The sequence below is a fragment of the Chiloscyllium plagiosum genome, unplaced genomic scaffold (assembly GCF_037043375.1).
Source record: "Chiloscyllium plagiosum isolate Xiang-an unplaced genomic scaffold, Cpla_swu_hap1 HiC_scaffold_4, whole genome shotgun sequence".
Classification (NCBI taxonomy): domain Eukaryota; kingdom Metazoa; phylum Chordata; class Chondrichthyes; order Orectolobiformes; family Hemiscylliidae; genus Chiloscyllium; species Chiloscyllium plagiosum.
Window position 1 is genome coordinate 46,628,492 of NW_028270142.1, and position 25,622 is coordinate 46,654,113.

General features: G+C 40.2%; 1 protein-coding gene across 3 annotated transcripts in view; it reads right to left on the reverse strand.

Annotated features, from left to right (window-relative positions):
* The window catches only part of znf516 (zinc finger protein 516), a 157,674-nt gene that overhangs the window by 127,002 nt on the left and 5,050 nt on the right, over positions 1-25,622 (reverse strand). The window lies entirely within an intron of this gene.

The window sequence follows — 25,622 nt, forward strand, 5'->3', positions numbered from 1 at the left end:
AGGCAGGATGGAGTGTTTTCAGCCAAGAATATTAAGTGAATTATTCTGCTTGACATGTTTCTGAGTTCCTCAGCATCATAAACACCAGAAAACATATTCAGTTCAGCCAGAAAGTCAGTAATTAGTGGTCACTGAAATCAGAAGGGAGATGAGGAGAGTATTTGCTCTCAGCCTGTTCTCAGGATCTGGAGTTCTGTCTGAAACAGTGATACAAGAAATAATTTCAAAAGAAAATTGCAACTGTCCACGGAAAAAAGGAACTTGCGGAATTACAGATAAAAATTGGCAACAGGTAACTGAGTATGGTGGTTCCTTTAAAGAGCCAGTGCAGGCATGATGGGCCAACTGGCCTAGTTCGGTGCTGTAAGAAAGTTTCAATTCAGCTTATTTACCTCAACATTAACTAGGATGAACTGCTGCAATCATCGCCACTTTTATTTCAATGTAAAAGACAGATCTGAGCATGGAGGTGGATTGATCATTGCCTTTGACCTCAGCCCCAAGGTGGTCAAAGGGAGAACTCTCCAGTGACTGGGTTCTTACCTGATACAGAGGAAGGCTGGCAGAGCCAGTCAGTGAAAGAGGACACATCGGAGGAGGTGTTCCTTGGATCAGTGTTGCTGGCCTCAACCATCTTCAGCTATTTCGTTAAAACCTTCCCTTTTACACAATGTCTGGAATTTGTTAGCAATCCCAAATTATTCGACTCCAAACCCAATTCCTCTGACAAAGAAGTGTCTGGAACAAAACCAAGACTATATACAGGTTTGAGCTGACAAACAGCACAAATATTTGCAACATGCAAATGCTAGGCAGTGGTTAGTTCCAATCCTTTTGCTCATTTTGCATCGTTAAGCTTTCATGGAATTAATATCACCGAGCTCCCATCAGCAATGCCCTGGGATTCACGTATTCCCAGAAGCTTAACGAAACCAGCCATATTAGTGCCACAGCTTTGAGGCAACAAGAAGTTGAGCATTTTGCAACAAATGGCTTATGTCTGAATTCCTCAATGCTTTTTCAATGTTTATAAAGCTTCAAACTGAATGCTCAGTTTGAATGCAGGTAGCTGCAAGAAAACCTATGAAGCCTGACTCCATTCAGGACAGAGCAGTCTATTTCAGCAGCATCACTGAACTCTCATTGTGCAGTGCACATTTTATACAGATACTACCCTGTACAAAGTCCTGTTTCAATTTCCTTCATGGTCTCCCAAAACCCACCTTGTCCACCTGTAAGGTCCTGTCTGAATAAATAAAGCTTCAGGGTTACAAGAATAGACTGGGCAAACAAAATTGACTGGATTGCTTTGCAGAGTGCTGGAATGGATTCAGAGGGCTGAATGGCCTCTTTCTAAGCCATGATGAAATTTCTAACTCTCCAAGGTCTTTGCCCTCCTCCAATTCTGGTATTCTATGCACTTTCGATTTTCAACTCTCTACCATTTGCATCAGTGCCCTACACCTCTGCCTTCCCTCTCTTCCTTTATGACAATCTACATCTCTGAAAAACCGTTTGCTCACCTGTCCTCATATGTCCTTATGTGGGTCTGTGTCAAATTTTATCTGTGAGGTGCCTTGGGAGCTTTTACACGGGCCAAGGTACCATGCAAATACAAGTATTGAAGAGTAAAGTTTTAAAAGCTAATTATTTATAAATACATGTGCAGTGTACCATCTACAACAAGCTCACAGGAGAATGAAAAATATATTTTTTGCAACAATGTTCACTCAGTTTCTTGCTGACTATATCCTTTACAGATCTATTTACAAATCTTCTCAAAACTTGCTAAGACCTATTGGTCTAGTTAGCTTCTCAGAATCAAACACAGAACAATGTATCCCACAAAACTTTGCAGTATCTATTAAATCATTATCCTACCTTTTTATCCAGTTTGCACTAAACTAAAAATATCTCAAACATACGTCAATGAAAAGAGGATAATAAATAAAACTGTGTTCTGTACCAGTAAACAGATTCAACATATGACTTTTAATTCAGGCTAATGCCATCTATAATAGAAATCCAATGCCTTTAATTGCGCAGCCAAAAAGATATCCTTCCTCTTCAATTATAGAATCACTTCCACACACTTTAGAATACAAGGACTGAGACTTAGAATTAATAGTGGTCCTTCCTGTCAATGTACTCTGATCTCTTCCTGTTCAATTTATCCACATAATAATCTTTCGTCAAAGTTCAAACAGTGGGAAGGGAAAAGAAAAGGATGCCTATCAACACACTAACTAAAACTCCAGCCATATCTTGGTGATTATTAACTACATGCATGCATTACACCCTTGGGAAACTAGTTGCTATTTCAGAAGCATCCTATAATCCCCTAACACTAATCTAACAGCACCCTACAAGAGAGCCCCAATGATAAAAGTGATTTGCCTTCAAATAATTCACAAAGTCTGTCATCTGCTTCTGCGTGACATTTTGCACATGTCACTGTAAATCCCCAGAATTGCTTAGCTTTGCATCCCTCCACCACATCTATAAAGATGAAACTTAACCTAAAATGAAGACTAATAACATGGTATACTGCTCTGAAGCAGACAACTGTCTCTGATTCTGCTGCTTAGAATGTATTACATTAAGCAAAGCCAAGAGGGTTAAACAAAGGGGAATTTGAGAGTTTCAAAAGTAGATTAATGATTACTCATTTACCTCCTGCACAATTAACTGATCAGTTAACACAACCACAGAAACAGACCGAGTTTCCATTGTTTCTCATGCATACCTATGACGATGTATAGATTTAAGATTAAGATTGCCAATATTTATTTTGGAAAATGATATCATACAGGATGCATTGCTAGGCTCAATATAAGGACAAAACAAAACATGTAAATCTGGAAGGATAACTGCCCCCAAGAGGCAGTAAGGAAATGAATCAGTAATCATCTAATTCCTGAAATAAAATCATTTTCCTTTAAGTAACTGAAGCCTATTTTACGGCAGGGTTCACAGCATATTTCTTAATATAGTGTAGCATGATTCTGTTATATTTTTAGTGCCAAATGGAAATATAAAATGCTATACCACAATTATTAATAGACAACAAAAGATCTTAATTATAATCCTGGGCATTCCATTACCTATTCTCAACATTACATGTGATGCGTACACAATACATTTTACGATGCACTTACCTTAATATGGTTAACTTTGAATTGTAGAAGTGAATTAAATTTCCTGTAAACCTCTCCCTGTTACAATGCTGAACCATGAACAATCTGTTCAATAGCAACAATTTTGCTCCCCAATTGCTGACCAAAAAAAACTGCTCATTCTTCATTTATCAAGAAGGTTTGAATTAAAATAACTATTTTTTTTTAGAAAACTTCCCATTCTGAAAGGAACTATGAATCATCATTTGAATTTTCTGTTACCCTTGACCACTTCTGCAATAAATAAAAAAGGAAGTGGTTTACTTAATTTCTAGTGAATCTGTCAAATTGAGAATAAAAACACAAATTTAAATAGGAATGACTGTAAGAAAAATTGCACATTATACAGTGAACTTGCAATATTGATTCATCACATCTTGCCACCTCAGACATTTGCAAAAAACAGTAGAATTGTTAAAAAAAGTAGTTCTGTGTTATATATACATTTCTGTACTTATCTGCATTTACGATATACTCCTCTGCTAACCCTTTCTGACTCTTTCTAAAAGTACTAACACCACAAAGTCATTACTTCAACATCTGCACTGGATTAAGCTGACAATAAAATGCTCAGCTCACAGGCACATACGTGCTTCATATAAGGAAACAAACTCATACCTAAAATCCCTGAAATATGAAAGGTTTCAAAAGTAATTTTCACTGTGAAGATGGAATTATGAAAGAAAGCGATATTGTTATTGGCAACCCCATTCAAAGGAAAATTCTCCCTTCAACATAGCAAACAAGATACAAAATATAAAGCATGTCAGTAGAATGCACTATAAAATCAGTGAAGCTTCTTATTAAATCTCCCTTCAAAGAATGCAGATTGACCTTGCATCTGCCATGGGAGAGAGGGTTGTACCAACCCTTGTCTTATATGACAGCTATGCATTATGGCTGCCTTTGCTGTCCATTAGAAAATGAGCAGAACTTTTACTTTTACATTAGACAATTTTATCTCCTGTTAAATAAAATCAATTTTAATATGCAAGAGGCCAGAACTGGGTTCGTGCAATAATCTGACAGCAGGGGTAGGGCTGGACAAGGTTAGAAAATTTTAGGGGAAACATGGGGGAATAGTGATGGATCAGTGCAAGGTCTTGGGTGGTGTTTGGAAACAATGATAAGAGAAAAAATGGGCTAAAACTTTATTTAAACCTGTGCTAAGCAAGTCCTGTTAAACAAACATGACCACAATCGCCTGGTTCTAGGTTTTGGGGTCTGTGAAAGAAACAATCTTTTGGGACAGTAATGTCCCATTTAAATAACATGCATGCAGCCTAACACTTCAATGTTACCTTTACGAATAGGAATTAGTTCCCAGCAAAACAGAGGGGCTGCCTGCTTTTCGAACTGTAGCCCATCTTGTTGAATGCAAATCGCTTTAGCATTTTGATTATTTTTCAAATCTTTGTTTTCATTAAACATAGAACATTAAAATCATATATTATGTAGCAGCAAGGTGAGAAAGCCTATTATACTCACCCCTCTACACCCAATACACTGCTCTATGCATGAAATGTCTTGCAACAGACTTTCTCATATCAACACTGTTCCTTTGAAATTAAGGGGATCTGAGGCCAAAGATCACATTTCTTTTAAAAGAAAGCTCTTCAATTTTGTAATAGCAGATGAAACCCAAACAAAATACAGTATCTCTGTAAGTAGTTTTTATATGCATTTGGCTAGGTAGATTAATGGGCATCAGTGAATTACTATGCAATGAGGGTAGATGACAAAATTAAGGAAAAGCACTAAAACAAATAAAAGCAAAGTCCTCTGGTGATCTTAAAACAGAAAGTGCTGTAGAAACTCAGCAGGATTGATAACATCTGTGGAGAGAGAAACAGAGTTCTCATTTAAATATTTTTCAGATTATCAAACTTGAAACATTAACTTCACTTCTCTTTCCACAGACAAACCTTGCTGAGTTTCTCAAATACTTCCTGCTTTATTTGAAAGTACTTAAACCACAGTTTTACTGTAATAAAAACCGAGAGTGCTGGACAAACAAGACAGATCTGGTGGCATCAGCGGAGAAGGAAACAGAGCTAACATTTGGAATCCGGTACTAAAGGCTCCCGTCAAAGAAATCTGCAGAAATCTTCAACTTTAATAGCTTTGACTGGTACCAAGCAATAGTACATTTCCAATTAGATATTGGGGGCAGCACTGGAACACACTAACAGACTGCTACCCTCTTAGAAGGTATCTGGGAGCCAAGAGCAATGACAACCTGGTCACTCTTACTTGCCACCAAAATGAGTACAAACTTATCAATATTGTACTCCGATTCCATTGTTGTGCACATTCACCTTATGTTTAAATTCATATGCCTGAATCTTACAGGGGCCTGAATGATATGGGTGATGGCAAGTAATGTGGCAGAACTATGTGAGATCCAGTGAGGCCTATCTCACTGTCAGAAACACTCAATTGCATCTTTTAACTATGTTTAAGGCATCGAGGTGAAATTCTCGATACAGAGCAGTCAGATGCCAACTAGAGCAGATTATTCCTTGTTAACGACCAGTTGCTAACTAGAATGGATAACGATAACGATCTTACTAAACTACAAATCTCGCTGTATTAACATGCGGCTTTCCATTCTCCCATTTGCTGCAAGCAAAGTAGATGCTGAGAATTCTCAACATGGAAACCAGAGCGGGTACCTGGCAGCTTCTGGCTCCAAAGGACTTCCAGGATGGACACTGAGCATCTGCGTCTCAGGACAGCTACATGTGCACCAGTGACTCATACCCCACACCCAGAAAGTGCCAGCCTCCAAGAAGCCTCATGTCACATCTCTGATGCACTCACAGGATGCTCCTACACAACAATGCTGCACCTTGGAGCAAAATGACAACTATCATTGTAACACTGCTGTCAGTGTTACAATGTGCTGAGGAACACACACCCAGCGCATGGACCCAGCTGCATTTCCGCAATGTTCACTTGTCCTCTTAGCATCCACTCAACTCTGAGCATACCTGGATGCTTGTTGCAGCCCAGTCTTGCCCTCTTTGCTCCCAGCTTCTCAGCCAGAGATACCAAGTATTTTATTACTGCTGTAATGCCATATCACTCATTGCAGACACAAGACCAGGAAGCTTATCATGGTTGTTGGGGATCATCAGTCAAGTCAAAGGAGATCACCTTCACTGAGTAGACCTTGGCACCGTAAGTCGATATTAGCCTCTGATGCCAGTCCAGAAGCCAGTCCAGGAGCTTGGACACCAATCTCTCCATGTAAAGGGTGAAAAGACGAATCATGAGCAGCCTGCCACTCATCTTGATTCTTGATGCCTTATTTCAAGCACAACTGCTCTGACTCTCCCCAACTAGCATTGCTTTCTCAAGGAAAACAGGGGCTACTGGTGCTACAAGTGGAGTTGCCCACCTAAGGCCTTCAATCTACTTCCTTGCCCAATAAAAAACACTGCACAGTGCAACTTTGTTGATATGGAAGGTGTGTGTGTGTGATATGTGAGTGCAGGGGACAGTGAGGGGGGAAATTGTGTTCAGGGTACCCAGAGGATAGCTAGACGCACAAAGATGTTACCCCTCGCTCATCCGTGCTGGTTAACCTGCAAAACATAAAACACCTCCACCCCACCCACTTCCTATGGTGCCTGATTGCCTCCTGTCTTATAACCTAAGATTTAACCAGGTCAAGATATCACTGGCAGTGTCCATGCAGTACCGGTAGTGGCCATTACTGAGTTTTGACACCGTTCGGACCACTGGAGATGTGAGCCAAACAATTTGATCAGCTTGTTTAGGTTACCCCAGTGTGTTATTGCTGTGGGTCAAACAATAATAATCAACTGGTTGGTTTGGAATTGAATTTCTTCCTGGGAGGAGGGTGTACTCCACCCCTGCCTTCTCCCTTCACTCTGAAATATACAGCCCATTAACATTGTTTTTCTTTCTCCACAGATGCTCTCTGACCTTAGGGAGCACAAAGTTTGAATTAACACAGCATATCCCAAAAATTGCCTCACAGCAACTATTATTAGAAAGAAAAACTGCCACCAACCACTGATGAAGGGCTATCAAGGACTGGAGACTGAAGTTTAATCAAAGATTTTAAGGTGTGTCCTAATTGCGGAATAAGAGATATAGAAGTTTAATGAGAGAATTCGAGAGCTTAGCATTTTGGAAACTGAGTGTACAACCACCAATAGTTGGGTGAAGGAAATTGGGGATATCACAAGAGACCAGAATTGGTGGTGTACTCCACATTTTCTAAATGGGCCTCTTGTCTGATGCTTTGGTTCAGTCTGAAACAAATTCATAATGGTCACTCCCTTTCAATTTTCAATGGATACAATTATTGAGCAGATACATAAAATGCCTTGAAATACTGTGTCCAATTTGGATCCCCTTATCTATTGAAAGGTATATTGTCATTGAATGCAATCTAGACATGGTTCACTAGGTTCATCCCAGTATAGAGGTATAGTCTTATGAGGGGAGGTTGAGTGGGTTTTCCCTTTACTTATTGGAGTTTAGAAGAATGAGAGCCAGCCCAACTGAAACACGGAAAATTCTTAGGGGGCTTGACAGGGTAGATACAGAGAGATTGTTTCCTCTTATGAAACTGTCTAGAACCAGAGAACATAATCTCAGAGTGAGAGGTTTCCCAGTCAGAATAGAAATGAGGAGGAATTTCTTCTTTCAGAGGGTAGTAAATATGTAGAATTCTTTTCCGCAGAGAGTTGTAGAGGGTTGGTCATGAAGCATATACAAGGCTGAGATTTTTAACCAGTCAGGGAAAAGGGGAGGAAAGTGGAGTTGAGGATGATCAGATCAGCCGTGATTTCATTAAATGGTGGAGCAGACTTGATAGGCTGACTGGCCACTTTTGCTCCTACATCTTATAGTCTTCAACTGGAAACTGATCTTCATCTACGAGGGCTAAGAAGGGTAATGAAATGAAAAAACTAGACTTTGCATTAGTTCTATTTATATCAACAACTAAATTACTGCAATGTAAGGTTACCTTAACTTTCTATCTTACAGAATTTATTATGGATAGTTAAGCATCCCAAAGAGACATTCCTGATAAAAGGCTTATGCCCGAAAGTCAACTCTCCTGCTCCTCAGATGCTGGGTGGCCTGCCGCACTTTTCCAGCACCACACTTTTTGACTCTGACTCTCCAGCATCTGCAATCCTCACTTTCAACTCAAAGAAGCTCCAAGTCTGGGGAAATTAAAGCTATAACTCAAAAAATCCTCCACATGGCTTGACCAGAACTGGGGAGCAAAGAGGAAGCTGTGAAGGCAGGGGATGTATTTGTCATTACGTTGCTATGAAAATAGAGATAGCATGGCTGCAGAAGAAAACATGGTATTATATATTAGGATAAAATAAGTAGCCATCAACACAGATTTACTAAAATTCAGTCTTTCAGAGCAAACAAAGACATTTAATAAACATATGGCACACTCAAGAAAATATATCAGTGTTTTCAATTAGCTCACGATAATGATATTCATATCCTATACTCTAAATGCATGCAGGCTTAGTGATCTGAGTTCATTCCATCCTTGTGGTCTATCGATCACTGCAATTTCCAAACAAAACATATTGTTAATGGAGTTTTTCTTAATCCTAAATTGAAAGGTTATAGCTATCAGGAAAGGTCGAACAGTTTGATAAGAAAGAGATGAAATCAGATTGGGAGTTGGGTGGGCACCTGATGGAGGTCTTCGCTTATGAAAGAGTTTGACAGGGTAGATGCTGTCATTGTGGCCACAAACATAAAGACTGTGTTTATTGTGATTGCCCCACTAGATGGGGCAGAGAGGACACTCACTCAGGAACACAGTTTAGTTGTGGAACAGCAGATGCCTAGAGCAAAGATAGCACTGCCCATAAAATCACACCGAGTCAAACATCTGAGCATCAGCTCACTGTAATCAATGGTCAGTTCACCTCCATACCTCCAATTGTTAAAAACATTTCAATACATTTTGAATTTTAAATGAAGTTCAGTTTGTGCAAATAAATATCTCAATTTTATACTGGTAGTGGTTCAGACCGGAAAAGGGCCAGTATCACACCTCGGGCTGATGGTGTGTGATGGACCTCCTGTCAGACCATAACAGTAACAGAGAAACTCAACAGGTCTGGCAGCATCTGTGGGGAGAAGGCAGAGTCAATGTTTTGGGTCCAGTAAACTTTCTTCAGTCAGATTAATGTGTTTCTGCTGTTTAATAATGTATTTCCAAAAGGAAAATCTCCATAAAGCTTGGAAATTACCACAAAATATGACAGACCTCTGAAAGAAAAAAAAACTCATCACAGACATTTTAACCGGTTGACTATGCTATCTGCACATGTGTAAACGCAGACTGGCAAAGAGAGCTGTACTGAAACACAATGATGTTACAACTGCACATACATGGGACCCAGAGGCCACTTCAATGACCATCTTTGTGTTTGGGCCAAGTACTCCAAAATATGAAAACAAAATATTGCTTCTGGTGGAAATCTGAGATGGAATCAAAAGATGCTGGAAATACTCAGCAGGTTAGGCAGCAATTGTGGAGTGAAAAAGAGGCTTATCATTTTAGGTTAATGATCTTACATCAGAAAAGTTTAAAACTTTGAAGAGATTATCAGCAAGTTAAATGGGACAGGCTAGGAGATCAAATAAGATGGTCTGTGATGGTGTGAAAGGGAGAGAAAATAATGGACAATAGGTTTCACGGTGCAAGGGCAAAGGGAGTGGTATGGAGCAAGTAAAGAAACAAAAGATGTCTCTAAAGAAGGTATGAATGGTATGTGCTGAAAGCAGAGAAAGCAAGGCTGTGAATATTAGATATGTACCAATATATCAAATAGGAATTATGGGGAAATCTTTTTATCCAGAGAATGGATAGAATGCAGAACTCAAGAGATGTCAATCTTATTGCTGTATGTTATAGAGAGTTTCATGAAGGAACAAGAAGTAGAAGATTATGCTGACAGACAGAAATAAAGAGGGAGTTGGAAGAGACTTGTATGGAGCATAAACTGGGCCAGAATAGAAAAAGTAAAGGTAGCCTGAATGAAGAGTTAACACGGCATTTACAGGACAGTTTCAATCTCAGAACAGCATGCTCTGGAGCTATCCAGTTAGAGAAGGCGATACTACACCTGGTCATAGAGTCATAGAGATGTACAGCATGGAAACAGACCTTTCGGTCCAACTCGTCCATGCCGACCAGATATCCCAACCCAAACTAGTACCATTTGCCAGCACCTGGCCCATATCCCTTTAAATCCTTCCTATTAGTATTCCCATCCAGATGTCTTTTAAATGTTGCAATTGTACCAGCCTCTACCACTTACTCTAGCAGCTCATTCCATACACGTACCAGCCTCTGTGTGAAAAAGTTGCCCCTTAGATCCCTTTTATATCTTCCTCCTCTTACACTAAATCTATGCCCTCTAATTCTGGACTCCCCCACACCACTGGGAAAAGGCTTTGTCTATTTAATCTATGCACGCCCCTCATGATTTTATAAACTTCTATAAGGTCACCCCTCAGTCTTCGAAGCTCCAGGAAAAATATCCCTAACCTATTCAACCTCTCCCTATAGCTCAAACCCTCCAACCCTGGCAATATTTTTATAAATATTTTCTGAATCTTTTCTAGTTTTATAACATCCTTCCAATAGGATGGAGACCAGAATTGCATGCATTATTTCAAAAGTGGCCTAACCAACATCCTGTACAGCCATAACTTGACCTCCCAACTCTTATACTCAATACTCTGACCAATAAAGGAAATCATACCAAACGCCTTCTTCACTATCCTATCTACCTCGATTCTACTTTCAATGAGCTATGAACCTGCGCTCTAAGGTCTCTTTGTTTTTCCATGCTGTACATCTCTATGACTCTATGACTCCCTAGGACCTTACCATTAAGTGTATAAGTCCCGCTAAGATTTGCTTTACCAAAATGCAACACCTTGCATTTATCTAAATTAAACTCCATCTGCCACTCCTCAGCCCATTGGCCCATCTGATCAAGATCCTGTTGTAATCTGAGGTAACCTTTTTCGCTGTCCACTACACCTCCAATTTTGATGTCATCAGCAAACTTACTAACTACACCTCCTATGTTCATTTATGTAAATGACAAAAAGTAGCAGACCCAGCACCGATCCTTGTGGCACTCCACTGGTCACAGACCTCCAGCATGAAAAACAACCCTCCATCACCACCCTTTGAGCCAGTTCTGTATCCAAATGGCTAGTTCTCCCTGTATTCCATGAGATATAACCTTGCTAACCAGTCTCCCATGGGGAACCTTGTCGAACACCTTACTGAAGTCCATATAGATCATGTCTACTGCTCTGCCCTCATAAATCCTCTTTGTTACTTTTTCAAAAAACTCAATCAAGTTCGTGAGATGTGATTTCCCAAGCACAAAGCCATGTTGACTATCCCTAATCAATCCTTGCCTTTTCAAATATGTGTTAATCCTGTCCCTCAGGATTCACTCCAACAAATTGCCCACCATCGACGTCAGGCTCCCCGGTCTATAGTTCCCTGGCTTGTCCTTACCACCCCTCTTAAATAATGGCAATATATTAGCCAACCTCCAGCCTTCTGGCACCTCACCTATGACTATCAATGATACAAGTATCTCAGCAAGAGACCCAGCAATCACTTCCCTAGCTTCCCACAGAGTTCTAGGATACACCTGATCAGGTCCTGGGGATTTATCCACCTTAATGCATTTCAAGACATCCAGCACTTCCTCCTCTGTAAATTGACATTTTTCAACACGTCACCATCTATTTCCCCACATTCTATATCTTCCGTGTCCTTCTCCACAGTAAACACTGATGCAAAATATTAATTTAGTATCTCTCCTACCTCCCACAGCTCCATACAAAGGCTGCCTTGATGATCTTTGAGGGGCCCTATTCACTCCCTAGTTATCCTTCTGTCCTTAATGTATTTGTAAAAACCCTTTGGATTCTCCTTAACCCTATTTGCCAAAGCTATCTCATGTCCCCTTTTTGCCCTCCTGATTTCCCTCTTAAGTATACTCCTACTTCCTTTATACTCTTCCAAGGATTCACTCAATCTATCCTGTCTATACCTTACATATGCTTCCTTCTTCTTCTTAACCAAACCCTCAATTCTCCTGTCATCCAGCATTCCCTACACCTGCCAGCCTTTCCTTTCACCCTAACAGGTATATACTGTCTTTGGACTTTCATTATCTCATTTCTGAAGAATTCCCATTTTTCAGCTGTCCCTTTACCTGCAAATATCTGAACCCAATCAGCTTTTGAAAGTTCTTGCCTAATACTGTCAAAATTAGCCTTCCTCAATTTCGAACTTCAACTGTTAGATCTGGTCTATCCTTTCCCATCACTATTTTGAAACTAATAGAATTATGGTCATTGGCCCCAAAATGCTCCCCCACTGACACATCAGTCACCTGTCCAGTCTTATTTCCCAAGAGTAGGTCAAACTTTGCACCTTCTCTCATAGGTACATCCACATGCTGACTCAGAAAATGTTCTTGTACACTCTTAACAAATTTCTTGCCATCTAAACCCTTAACACTATGGCAGTCCCAGTCTATGTTTGGAAAGTTAAAATCCCCTACCATAACTACCCTAATATTCTTATAGATAACTGAAATCTCCTTACAAATTTGTTTCTCATTTTCCCTCTGACTATTAGGGGGTCTATAATAAAATCCCAATAAGGTGAATATCCCTTTCTTATTTCTTAGTTCCACCCAAATAACTTCCCTGGATGTATTTCTGGGAATATCCTCCCTCATTTCAGCTGTAATGTTATCCCATATCAAAAATGCCACTCCCCCTCCTCTCTTGCCTCCCTTTCTATCCTTCCTTTGGCATTTGTATCCTGCAACATTATGCTGCCAGTCCTGTCCATCCCTGAGCCACGTTTCTGTAATTGCTATGACATCCCAGTCCCATTGTTCATAACCATGCCCTGAGTTCATCTGCCTTCCCTGTTAGGCCTCTTGCATTGAAATAAATGCAGTTTAATTTATCAGTCCTACCTTGTTCTCTGCTTTGTTCCTGCCTGCCCAGACTGTTTGACTCACTTCTGTTCTCAACTGTACCAGTCTCAGATTGATCTCTTTCCTCACTATCTCCCTGGGTCCCACCCTCCCACCTTACTAGTTTAAATTCTCCCGAGCAGCTCTCGCAAATCTACCTGCCAGTATATTAGGCCCCTTCCAATTCAGATGCAATCCATTCTTCTTGTACAGGTCACTTCTACCCCAAAAGAGATTCCAATGATCCAAAAATGTGAATCCTTCTCCCATATTACAGCTCTTTAGGCATGCATTCATCTGCTCTATCTTCCTACTCCTACCCTCATTAGCTTGTAGCACCAGGAGTAATCCAGATATGACTACTATCAAGGACCTCCTTTTAAATTCCTGCCTACCTTTCTGTATTCTTCCTTCAGAATCTCATGGTATTGTGAAAGAAAATAGGATTGGGGTTGATTACTTTGTAGTCAGAGACACCCCAGTACAATAATACAACCAGTTTGAGGGAAAGAAGAGTGAGTCAAATATCAGCATGTTAAACTTAATTGAGAGCAAGTATGATGGCACAAAAAGCAAAGCTAGCTAACTCTGAACTGGCAAATTAGGTTAAGAGACGGGTCAATAGAGGTTCAGTGATGACATATAAAAGGATACTTGAGAATACACAGAATAGATACATTCCAACAAAAAAAGAAAAAAACATGAGGGGCTAAGCCTCCAACCCCTCTACCTGCGGTCAACTAAAAAGTCAAAAGTAATATAAAATTTAACAATAAAGCATACAATTATGCAAATATGGGTGCTAAGTCAAAAGATTGGACAGAATATTAAAAAAAGCAAAGAATGGCAAAGCAAAATTATGAGAAGGATAAAAGTAGAGTACAAGAGAAAGCTAGCTAGAAATATTTTAAAAACAGAAGGACTCTGTAGATATTTCAGAAAACAAATAGTTAACAAAGTGAATATTGAATCGTGAGTCAGAAGAATGAATGACAATAATTGGCAGATTGGTTCCGCAGGTATTTTGCTTTGCTGTTCATTATGCAGGATACGAGGAAAATCCCAGAAATAGCTGTAAATAAGGAAATGAGAAACTCAAGAAAATTATAACCACCAGGAAAGTGAGCAAACTGTTGGAGCTGCAATGATGACAAGGATGGACTTCATCAAAGTGTATTCAAAGAAATAGTTAGTGAGATTGTTGATGCATTGGTTTTACTTTTCTAAAACTCCCCAGATTCAGGGAAGGTCTCATTAGATTGGAAAATAGCAAATGTAATTCCTTTATTCAAAATGGGAGGGGGATAGAAAGCAGGAAACTACAGGCCAGTTAGCTCAACATCTGCGTGAGGGATAATGTTCAAAGCTGTTACCAAGAAAGTGATAGGAGGGCAGATAGAAAAAGTTCTAGGTAATCAGGTAAAGTCAACATCGTTTTGGCAATGGAAATCATGTTTCACCAAGTTACTGGACTTCTTTAACGGAAGAATGTGGTTTGAGTACAAAGAGAAATTGTGAATTCATTGTACTTAGATGTACAGATGTCATTTGATAAGATACCGCAAAGATTATGGCAGAAAATTAAAGTGCATGAGGTAGGGCATAATGCTTTAGCATGGCTAGAAGATTGGCTAGCTATTAGCAAACAGTTGCAGGCATAAATGGGTCATTTTCTAGTTGGCAAGATGTAACCATCCCTGTCCCCAGCACAGATCTGCTGAGGGCTCAACCTTTTACAATTTGTATAATGAACTAAATGAAGGGACCAAAAGTACGGTTGTTAAATTTGCTGATGACACAAAGATAGGTTAAACAAATTAGTGAAAAGGATAAGGAGGCTGGTTCAGTGAGTGGGCAAACATCTGGCAAATGAAGTATAATATGGAAAAATGACCATCTTGGAGGAAGAATAAAAAAAAACTTATCTAAATGTAGAAAAATTGCTGAGTTCTGAGACAGAGATCTAGATGTCTTAATACATGAATTGCAATAGCTTAGCATACAGTTACAGGTATAGACAAGCTATACAAGTTATAGTATGTTATTGTTTACTGCAATGGAAATTTAATACAAAAGGAGGAAGATTATCCCTCAGCTTGAGAGGCGCATTGGTGCACAGTTCTGATCTTTTTATTTAAGCAAGGATGTAAATGCAATGGAAACAGTTCCAAGAAGGTTCACAAGACTAACACCTGAAATGAGTGGTATGTTTATGAGGAAAGGTCTGACATTCTGGACTTGTATCTGCTGGAGTTTAAAAGAGTAAGAGTGACTTGATTTTGTCCATTTAGGGCAAAGTGAGGTGGCATTGTTTTTCTGACACAGGGTTGGGAGTCTTTAGAACACTCTTTCCCGAAACAGGTGGAAAATTAATTTTTCAATATTTTTAAAATAGATAAGATTCTTGATAAGGGGTAGAAAGGTTATTGGGAATAGGTGGGATTGCAAAACAATCAAATCAGCCATGACCTTATTAAATGTGAAGCAGGCTTGAGGGGGCTGAATGACTGCCCATAATTCGTATGTTTAAACACCATCACAGACCAATTAGTTGAATAGCTTGTCTTTACGCTTTCTGTTCTATGTTAGCAATTTGCTTTCTCTTTATGCTCCTTTTTGTTATACTGAAAGATAATGAGCCAGGAAAAATGATCATATTTATTAAATACATTTGTTTCTGCCCTCAATACTTTAGAAGTATTTCACACCTATTTTATCTCTGTGTATACTTACATCAGAAAACTGCTGGGCATCAAATGTTGTTAACTTTTCACAAATCTTTTTTAACATACCGAACCAGGTTTGCATATTTGTGTACATCATTTCCATGAAATCCAGTAACTCCAGTAAAATTACAGCAGGAATTTTCAGTAGGCTAATGCCAGGGATGGCCGGACTGTTCTATGAGGAGAGATTGATTTGGTTTGGCCTGTATTCACTTGAGCTTAGATGGATGAGAGGGGATCTGTTTGAAACATATAAAATTCTAACAGCTGGACAAATGGATGCAAGGAAGAACTCTCTTTCTCAAGAGGGGTGATAGCAGATCCTTTGAATATTTTTAAGACTGGGTAGACAGTAAATCGATTCTTGGTAAGGGCTCGGTGGAGATGTTGAGTAATCAGATCAGCCATGATCATATTGAGAAGTGGAGCAGGATTGAAGGGCCGAATAGCCTACTGCTGCTCCTAATTTCTGTGTTTCTACATTTCAGGTACTGGATGTATAATTTCTTCAAACTATATTAAACAATTGTTAGAAGAGAAAGATTAAAATCTCAGAACAAAAATCAGGAACTCACTCAACATACAGAGTCTAATTTCAGTCATTTCTCATCTTTGTTCACGGAGGAGCATAAATGTGGTCTTTCAGCCAAGGAGAAAAAGAGAAGATTTGTATCTCTCACAATCTTGAGTCCTCCCAAAGTACTTTACAGAAACTGAATTAGTTTTTGAAATGTGATTTATTTTGTAAATTAAGGAAGTGACAGCTAAGTTGCTCTCAGCAAGCTCCCATGAACTCCAGTGTGATAATGACCAGGTAATAGGGTTTCAGTGATGTTGGTTGAGGGATGAACACTAGATATTTTGCCTGCTCTTCTTCACAACATTTAAGTGGGATCTTTTATATTCACCTGACAGAACAGAGAAAGGTTTAGCTCAGTTTCTTATCAAAAGGACATATAAACCTAACCGCATGCACCAAAATTGTAAAGGGAACGTACTTGTGATTTCTCACAAATAACCCAGAGAGGAAATCACCTCTTCAAAAGGTGCTGCTGCAAAATACTCTCTCCGCCAAGTGTGCAAAAATTATGAGAATTCCAATAAAATCTGCTGAACAGGAAAATTCCTTTGCTTATCACATCAAGTTCAAATAATCCAGAATGCTGACCCTTTGGTCCAACTAGTCTGTGCCAACCAAGTCTCCCAATCTAAATTTAATCCCATTTGCCCACTTTTGGCTCATACCCCTCTAAACCTTTCCTATTCATGTGTCTATCTAAATGTCTTTTAAATGTTATAACTGTACCTGCATATACCACTTCCCCTGGCAGTTTATTCCACATATGAGCCACCCTCTGTGTTACAATGGGGTTCCTCGTGTCCCTTTTAAATCATTCTCCTCTCAATTTAAAAATATGCCCCCTAGTTTTAAACTTTGCAATTCACCTTTTCTATGCCTCTCATGGTTTTATAAACCTCTATAAGGTCACCCCTCAACCTCCTGCTGAATCAATCCGGATCTTGGACAATCAAACCTTATGTTTTTTAGCAAAGTGCACTGAGTATTTTGGAGGGTTCTTTGCCACGAATCCTACTAAGATTTCTCACTATATCTTACCAAACTCACCTCATTAACTACCTACCCATCTCAACAGCATCCCTTCCATCCAATTCTAGCCCCATCTTACCACACACTGTCCCTGGAACAATCCACCACTGTCAGGATGTCCTGGAATGGACCACCATTGGTGCCATCTTTAGAGACCCATTGTGCACACAGACAAGCAGTGTTCGTCTGCAGCGGCCCTAATTGGTCCCTGACCTTTGCCCTGGACAAGGCAGACAAAGGAAATTTGACACCTCTCTTTGTGAGAAGGGGTTTGGTGGTCCTGCTGGATGGGACGATGCAGAGGCTGAATGTCCTCTTCCCCAGTCCTAGCAGAGCTGGTCACTATACCAGACCATGCCAGCCTGCTCCACAGTCCTGGGTTAGTACAATCTCAGCCATCTAGAGGAATGCATATCAATGCAGGAAGAAAGTCAATGACTCTCTGCCAGCACAGGTGGCACCATCCTTTCTCAGTTACTTCAAAGTAATATGAACATAAAAACTAGAAATTCAGCCCCTCGAGACTGTTCCATCATTTAACATGATCATGGCTGATCTCACCTTGGCCTTTCCTACCCGCTAGATCATAATCATTTAATTTAGCTAAGTAAAAATCTGTCTATTTCCTCCTTAAATTCATTCGGTATCCACATGCCCACCATGCACTGTGGTATTAAATTCCACAGATTCATACTCTCTATCTCGGGACCTGTCAGCATGGCTTGCACTCCACTACTCTATTGTCTGTAACATTTTCTTTCACTCACTGTCACACACCCCAGCCCCCAAAATCACTAACCCTGCATGCTCTCTGCACTATCTAATGACAGCCATCCCACCAACATCAAAAGTAAGAGCTGTTGCACCCACTTTTATACCTCGTGATACCTCCTTCCAGGAAGAGAAAAGAAAACAGGGCAGAAAGAGAGAAGGCAAGTAGTGTGCTGTTGACATTTGGATCCTCATCCCTTATGTGGAGAGCATTTTGATTCTGACCGCCCAGGTGGCTGACTGACTGTATCCAAGATATCAGAGGCTGATACGGACTTACTGTGCTCTGAGCGAAGACTTCATTTAAGACTGTTGACAATGATGACAACTTTCCTGCTTTGCTTTTACTCACCCAAAGGATAGGTGTGTCACTGGCTAGGCCAGCATTTATTGTCCATCCCTAGTTGCCCCTTGAGAAGGAGGTAATGAGCTGTCTTCTTGAACCACTGCAATCCACCTGCTGTGGGTTGACCCACAATACCATTAGGGAGAGAGTTTCAGGTTTTTGACCCAACAACGGTGAAGGGGAGGGGATATATTCCCAAGTCTGGATGGTGAATGGCTTCGAAGAAACTTGCAGGTGGTAGTGTTCCTATGTAACTGCTGCCCTGGTCCTTCTAGGTGGAAGTACTCGTGGGTTTGGAAGGTTCTTACTAAAGAGTCTTGGTGAATTTCAGCAGTGCATCTTGTAGATAGTACACACTGCTGCGACTGAGCAATGGTGGTGAAGGGAGTGGGTGCTTGTGGAAGTCATGCCAATCAGAGTGAGTTATCCTACAGCCCAAGTGAAGAGCTCAGGGATGTAGCCTCATCTAGTCCATGACCTAGGTGTCTTTAAAGCAGCATTACAATGAGAATTACCTGTGCAGCCCGAGGTGTAACACTGAAGTGCCCTGTAAGTGGATGACATGCGATGGGGTTCTCAGTGTCTGGCACCAGTTAGATACCAATGCATGGCTGGTGTTCATGGAATATGCCCTAACAGACTGGTGCACTGTGTGCATCATGAAGATCCTTTGGAGCAAGCAGTGAGTTCCATTAGTGAAATGCCCACCCAATTTCCCTGCCAGATTTCTCAACATCTATTTTGTTCGAAGCATTTGGTAAGATAGAAAGTCGAACATTAATAAGGTGAGTTGCAGCATTAGTGAGGGATTTAACAAGCTTTAATTCCCAACTTGATGCTACACAGCATTGTCTCTTGGCAAATTCACAAAAGATGCAATGAGATGCTGCCAATATTGAGACATGCCTCACTACACCCTCACACCATTCCGCCCATATCACTCAAACCCTTGTAAGATTCAGCTCCATAACAGTTCATCTCTGGGCTAACAATATGGTCACTGTCTTCTTGAATACACGGTTATTTCACATTTATCTACATACTCTCTTGGATGCAGGGTGAAGAAAGTGAGGACTGCAGATGCTGGAGATCAGAGTCGAGAGTGTAGTGCTGGAAAAGAACAGCAGGTCAGGCATTATCCAAGGAGCAGGAGAATCGACGTTTTGGGCATAAGCCCTTCATTCCTGATGAAGGGCTTATGCCTGAAACGTCGATTCTCTTGCTCTTCGGATGCTGCCTGACCTGCTTCCCTTGGATGCATACATGACAGAGACAGCCTATGGCCATAAAGGCACTAGTTAGTGTGATAAGCTGAGGCCGCAGATAAAACTGCATCAGGAAACTCTTGATGTAACAACTGGCATACATAAATGAGGTTCCCTCCAATCAAACCCAACAATGTATGATTGGAGAGGGTTGAGATCCAAGATAATGAATGTAATTGGAAGGAGTGCAGCTCAATTTCACCAGAATGTTATCAAGGGTCCAAGGAATTGAATGCGTACAGTGTTTACATTAACTAGCCTCGTAATGACTGGAATATAGAAAGTTAAGAGTAATTTAAATAAGACTTTTAATATTTTGAATGAAGTGTTGAGTAGATAAAAGGAGATGGGGATTGTCACTGATGTGGGAGACATGAACAAGGAGACATAACCTTAATCTCAGAGTCAAGTCATTTCGGAAAGAACTGAAGAAACACATTTCATGCAAGGGTAGATCAGAGTGTAGAAATCTCTGACCCAAAAAAAGCAGTAGATGTTATTTCAATTAATAATTTTATATCTTGACTTCAACAAATGTTTGCTGAGCAAGGTTACAAAATGATACTTAGCCATGGCAGGTAGGTGAAGTTGGTCCCTGATCAATTAGCCATGATCACAGTGAATGAAGGAGCAGGCTAAAGGGAGTGAACAGTCATCCTTTCCTTTGGTGTAACAATCTGAATTGGTGTAATTTTTAACAGCCCAATCACTCTAGTTCTGATTGATGTACAGGAGTTCTCCTTCAAACTGAGCATTGCTTTTAATGTGATTTTGTTAGAAGTTGGCTAATCTTATGGTGGGAGGTCTTGCAAAGAAGCTATAGCATTCCTACATTTAGGCAAGAATCTCTGAGTTTGGCTCTCATGTTAAGATGGTTCGAAGATGCATTTGTAACATGGCCGAATAAGTTAATTGTCAGTTTGTAAATCATCCAACGTGCCCAAAGTTGACAGGTTGCTTAACCAACTTGAAGAAAGCAACAGTAAATCACTGGAAATACTTTACCCGTGATCTTGGACCAATCCAACCGAAATCCAAGGCCCAACCCTCAGAATGAGGAGAGGAGAAAAGAGAGACAGAATCGCTTGGGAAAAAGTACCGTACTCATTTCTTTTGTAAGAAAATAGGAAATATTGTTCATTAATTGCTGAAGAATATTTGAGCAAAATATAATCAGTCTTTCAATCACTACATTACAAAGCTTCTGAAAGGCCTAAAAGGTCTTGTTTGAGGTACATTCACATAGATTGGCTAACATTCACGCATGCACTCAACTCACTAAAGTAGGCTGTTTTTGTGCATGTAGCTCCATACCGAATTAAATTTTATTTCTGTCAGTTTAAGTGTTTATAAAATGTTATAAAGTGCAAAATACCAATAAATTTCATAACAATTATTAAATTAACATTTGTATCAGAAAGCCTGAATCAATGTTAATGATTTATTTCATTACACTGCATAACCTTCATGTAACCTATTTTAATGCAAGTCAGCTTTTCTATTTGAACACAATGTTTTTTTTACATTAAGCAAGAGGGTTCACTGAGGTTTGCAAATCCGTACGTCTATTATCCTTGGTGCTGGGACACTAGTAAAGCATCAAAACTAGTTTTAATTACAGAGCTATGCTCTGTAAGTGAAAAATGAACATCTGAGATCTAGAACAACTCGTAATCTGACTTCCAACTGCGCTCACTGTAGATTTCTTTTTAGAAGCTGAATATGGAACATACTCTAGTTGCTCATTGAACTAATCATGACTTTTGTTTAAATTCAAGGAATACACAAAATGGGTTTTGAGAGATATGGGCCAAGTGCTGGAAAATGATACTAGATTAGGTTAGGATATCTGGTCAGCATGGATGAGTTGGACCCATGGGTCTATTTCCGTGCAGTACATCTCTATGACTCTATATATAAGACAGATACAGAACAGTACAATACTGAACTATGCATCCTGTTCACCTGTTACATGCACCATGGAACCCCTACTGTGCAGACACAGGCCATTCAGTCCATCAAGTCTGCACCTACCCTCCAAAGAAAATCCCAACCAGTCCCACTACCCCATGTCTGTAACCACATAGCCAACCCACACATCCCTGGACACTATGAGCAATTTAGCATGGCCAATCCACCTAACCTGTCCATCTTTGTGCTGTGGAAGGTAACTGGTGCCCCCAGAGGAAAGCCACTCAGACAAAGGGAGAGTATGAAAACTTCACTCAGTGCCCAAGGGTGGAACTGAACCAGGGTCCCTCGCACTGTGAGGTAGCAGTGCTAACCACTGAGCCACCGTGCTGTCGCAAATCCACACAATGGCACTCACCCACCTCATCCTCCCAAATTACTCACTCTTCTGGTCCTTTGTACTTCCTATTCATTCATGGGGACATCTCACCATCTCTTCTACTCTTGTATGACCGCTAACTGCTTTTCCATCCAATTCCATCGGACTCAGTTCCTCCCTTTTTCTCATTGAAGAAGGAATTGACTCAACCCCACGCCTGATGTATCTACAGCATCCCAGCTGATGTACAGGTAATCCCAAGGTTCATTACACCTGACCTGCAGGACTGACTGTGGCTAACCCATGGACTGGAAACAGACGAGCCACTTCACACTGTGGAGATAGCATCTGATTGACCACTGTCCCTTTTGACCCTACTAAAGACTTTCATTCAACTTGACACAGACACTGCACTGGACTATGACAAGCTGCCACCTCTCCTCATGAGTTAAAAAGCCATACAAGCCAGAGGCTGGCCATGCCAAAGTAAGCACAAAGTAAGTGAGAAAGGAAGCTAAAAACAATAAGATGCATCCTGTACAGATGCGTGTTCCTGTGAGAAGCAATAAAGTTCTAAGTGGCCTAAGCTCAAAAGTGGTGTTAGTTGATCCCAAACTAGCAGTGATGATGTGGTGTATGGTTTGGCTATACTGACCATAAATAGAGCATTACACAGATCATTACAGCGTAGTACAGGCCCTTTGGCCCTCGATGTTGCGCCAACCTGTGGAATGAATCTGAAGCCTATCTATCCTACTCTATTTCATTTTCATCCATTTGTTTATCCAATGACCATTTAAATGCCCTTAAATTTGGCGTGTCTACTACTGTTGCAGGCAGGGTGTTCCATGTCCCTACTACTCTCTTGTCCTATATCTATCACCCCTCAATTTTAAAGCTATGTCCCATCGTGCTAGCCATCACCATTTCAGGAAAAAAGGCTCTCACTGCCCACCCTATCTGGTTATCTTATATGTCTCAATTAAGTCATCTCTCAACCTCTTCTCTCTAACAAAAACAGCCTTAAATCCCTCAGCCTTTCCTCATAAGGCCTTCCTTCCATACCAGACGACATCCTAGTAAATTGCCTCTTAACCCTTTCTAAAGCTTCCACATCCTTACTATAATGCAGTGATCAGAACTGTACACAATACTCCAAATGCGGCCACACCAGTATTTTGTACAGATGCTGCATGACCAGCCTGGAGAAAGGATGGCAGAGGATGGTCTTCATGGAGCATGGAAAGTGGCGAAGACAGAGAAGCAAGCAATATGCATAGAACACAATGAGTGGACAGAGTCTGCATCGTACTGGTTCAATGACTGAACCCACACTGCTGGCATCACTCTGCATCGCAAGCTAGCCATCTACACAACTGATCACCCACAGGGAAGGCACATAATCACTCACCATAACAATAGTTTCTTCTCAGTGGAGAGTATCAATTTACAATATAGCCCCTAAAATGTGATAGACACTGTATCAAGAAATGATTACCAAGAATGAAGCAAGGACAAAATAAACATTACTCCATTTCCTACTTACACACTGAATAATTATCAGAACACAGCTCTTAATAACACTCTCCTATTTTCTAGGTTCGTTTTGGGCATTTTATGATGGTTCTGTAAATCAAGAAAACATTTTAAAAGTTGCAGCTTTGTCCATGACTGGGAGTTACTTCTGACGCGCTATATCATGAAGCATGAATCAACATAAAGTAGTCAAAGAATGAGCCCAGAGGTACCTCGATTATCCGAAGGTCACAGGCGGGGAATATTTTGTTCAGTTAATCAAATGCTGGATAATCGAATGCTGGGTTACATAGTTAGCCAAGCATTGCGATCTTGTTCGGATAATCCAAAATTCAGTTAATCGAATGCCGGATAATTGAGGTTCCTCTGTAATCAGTTTCTGATTTAATAAGATTTAATTTCGAGCTGGAAGTAAATGATTTGTAATTTCTAATAACCCTGAGAGGCAAGAGGAAGATTTGATGTCATGATGTTTTCCTAACCCAGCAAATTTCCACATTTCTAAGAAAACAGAAATGAAATATATTATGCAACCTGGATTATTCTAGTCTCCATATTGCATCAAGGGGCACTACAGAAATGGAATGGAGGTTTACAAAAGTGATACCAGAGAGCAGACCTGTAAATGACAAATGAGAAATACAGATCCAACTTGTCTTGTATATTTTATGCTGGAGGTCCAGTATGACCAGTATGTCATTTCAAATCATACAGTCATAGAGATGTACAGCAGAGAAACAGACCTTTCGGTCCAACTCGTCCATGCTGACCAGACATCCTAAGTTAATCTAGTTCCATTTGCCAGCACTAGGCCCATATCCCTCTAAACCCTTCCTATTCATATAACCATCCAGATGCCTTTTTAATGTTGTAATTTTACCAGCCTTTATCACTTTCTCTGGCAGCTCATTCCATACGTACACCACCCTCCTCATGAAAACGTTGCCCCTTAAGTCCCTTTTAAATCTTTCCCCTCTCACCCTAAACCTCTAGTTCTGGACTCCCCCTACCCAGGAAAAAGACCTGTCTTTTACCCTATCCAATTCCCTCATGATTTTATAAACCTCTGTCAGACCACCCCTCAGTCTCCGATGCTCCATGGAACAATGCGCCAGTATTTTGAAACTTTTATTTCCTTCTGGGAGAGCTAAGAGGTTATATTTATCCAAAAAGGTTGCACTTGCTAACATTAATTTCTCGAGAAGGGTAAAACAAGGGTAACCTGATAAGGTTATGAAAGGGCTTGATGATGTAGGGGAAACAAAAGCTAGGGGCCACACATATAAGATAGTCACTACTAAATCCAAGAAGAGATTCAAGAGATAACTCTTTACCCAAATAGTGGTTAGAATGTGGAACTACCTTACACTTGGAGCAGTTCAGATGAGAAACATAGGTTAGGTTATGAAGAGGTTAGGTAAATCAAGAGGGAAAAGGGCTGAGGTTGACTCCCAATTTAGCAACATGTTAACATTAGAATTCACATTCCTTGTTTCAAATTCTTTCATGGTTTACCCAAACACTATTTCTTTTACATCCTCCAGCTCCAGACCCTCTTCAAATAACACCAAGCGGCTAATTCTAGCCCTTTGAGTATCCCTGATTTTGGCAGTCACGCCTATAGCTGCCTAAGTGTTGGAGTCTGTCTACTCTCTTTCGTCCTTTCAAGCAGACCTTCAGAATTACCGTTTTGACCAAACATTTAGTCATCTGCCTTCATTAATATCTCCTTGAGTGTCTTTGTATCAAATTTTGTTTAATAATATCCCTGTGGAGCTTCTTTTACAAATTTAAGGGGCTATATCAATACAAGTTGTTGGAAGCCATTATCATTATATGCATACCATA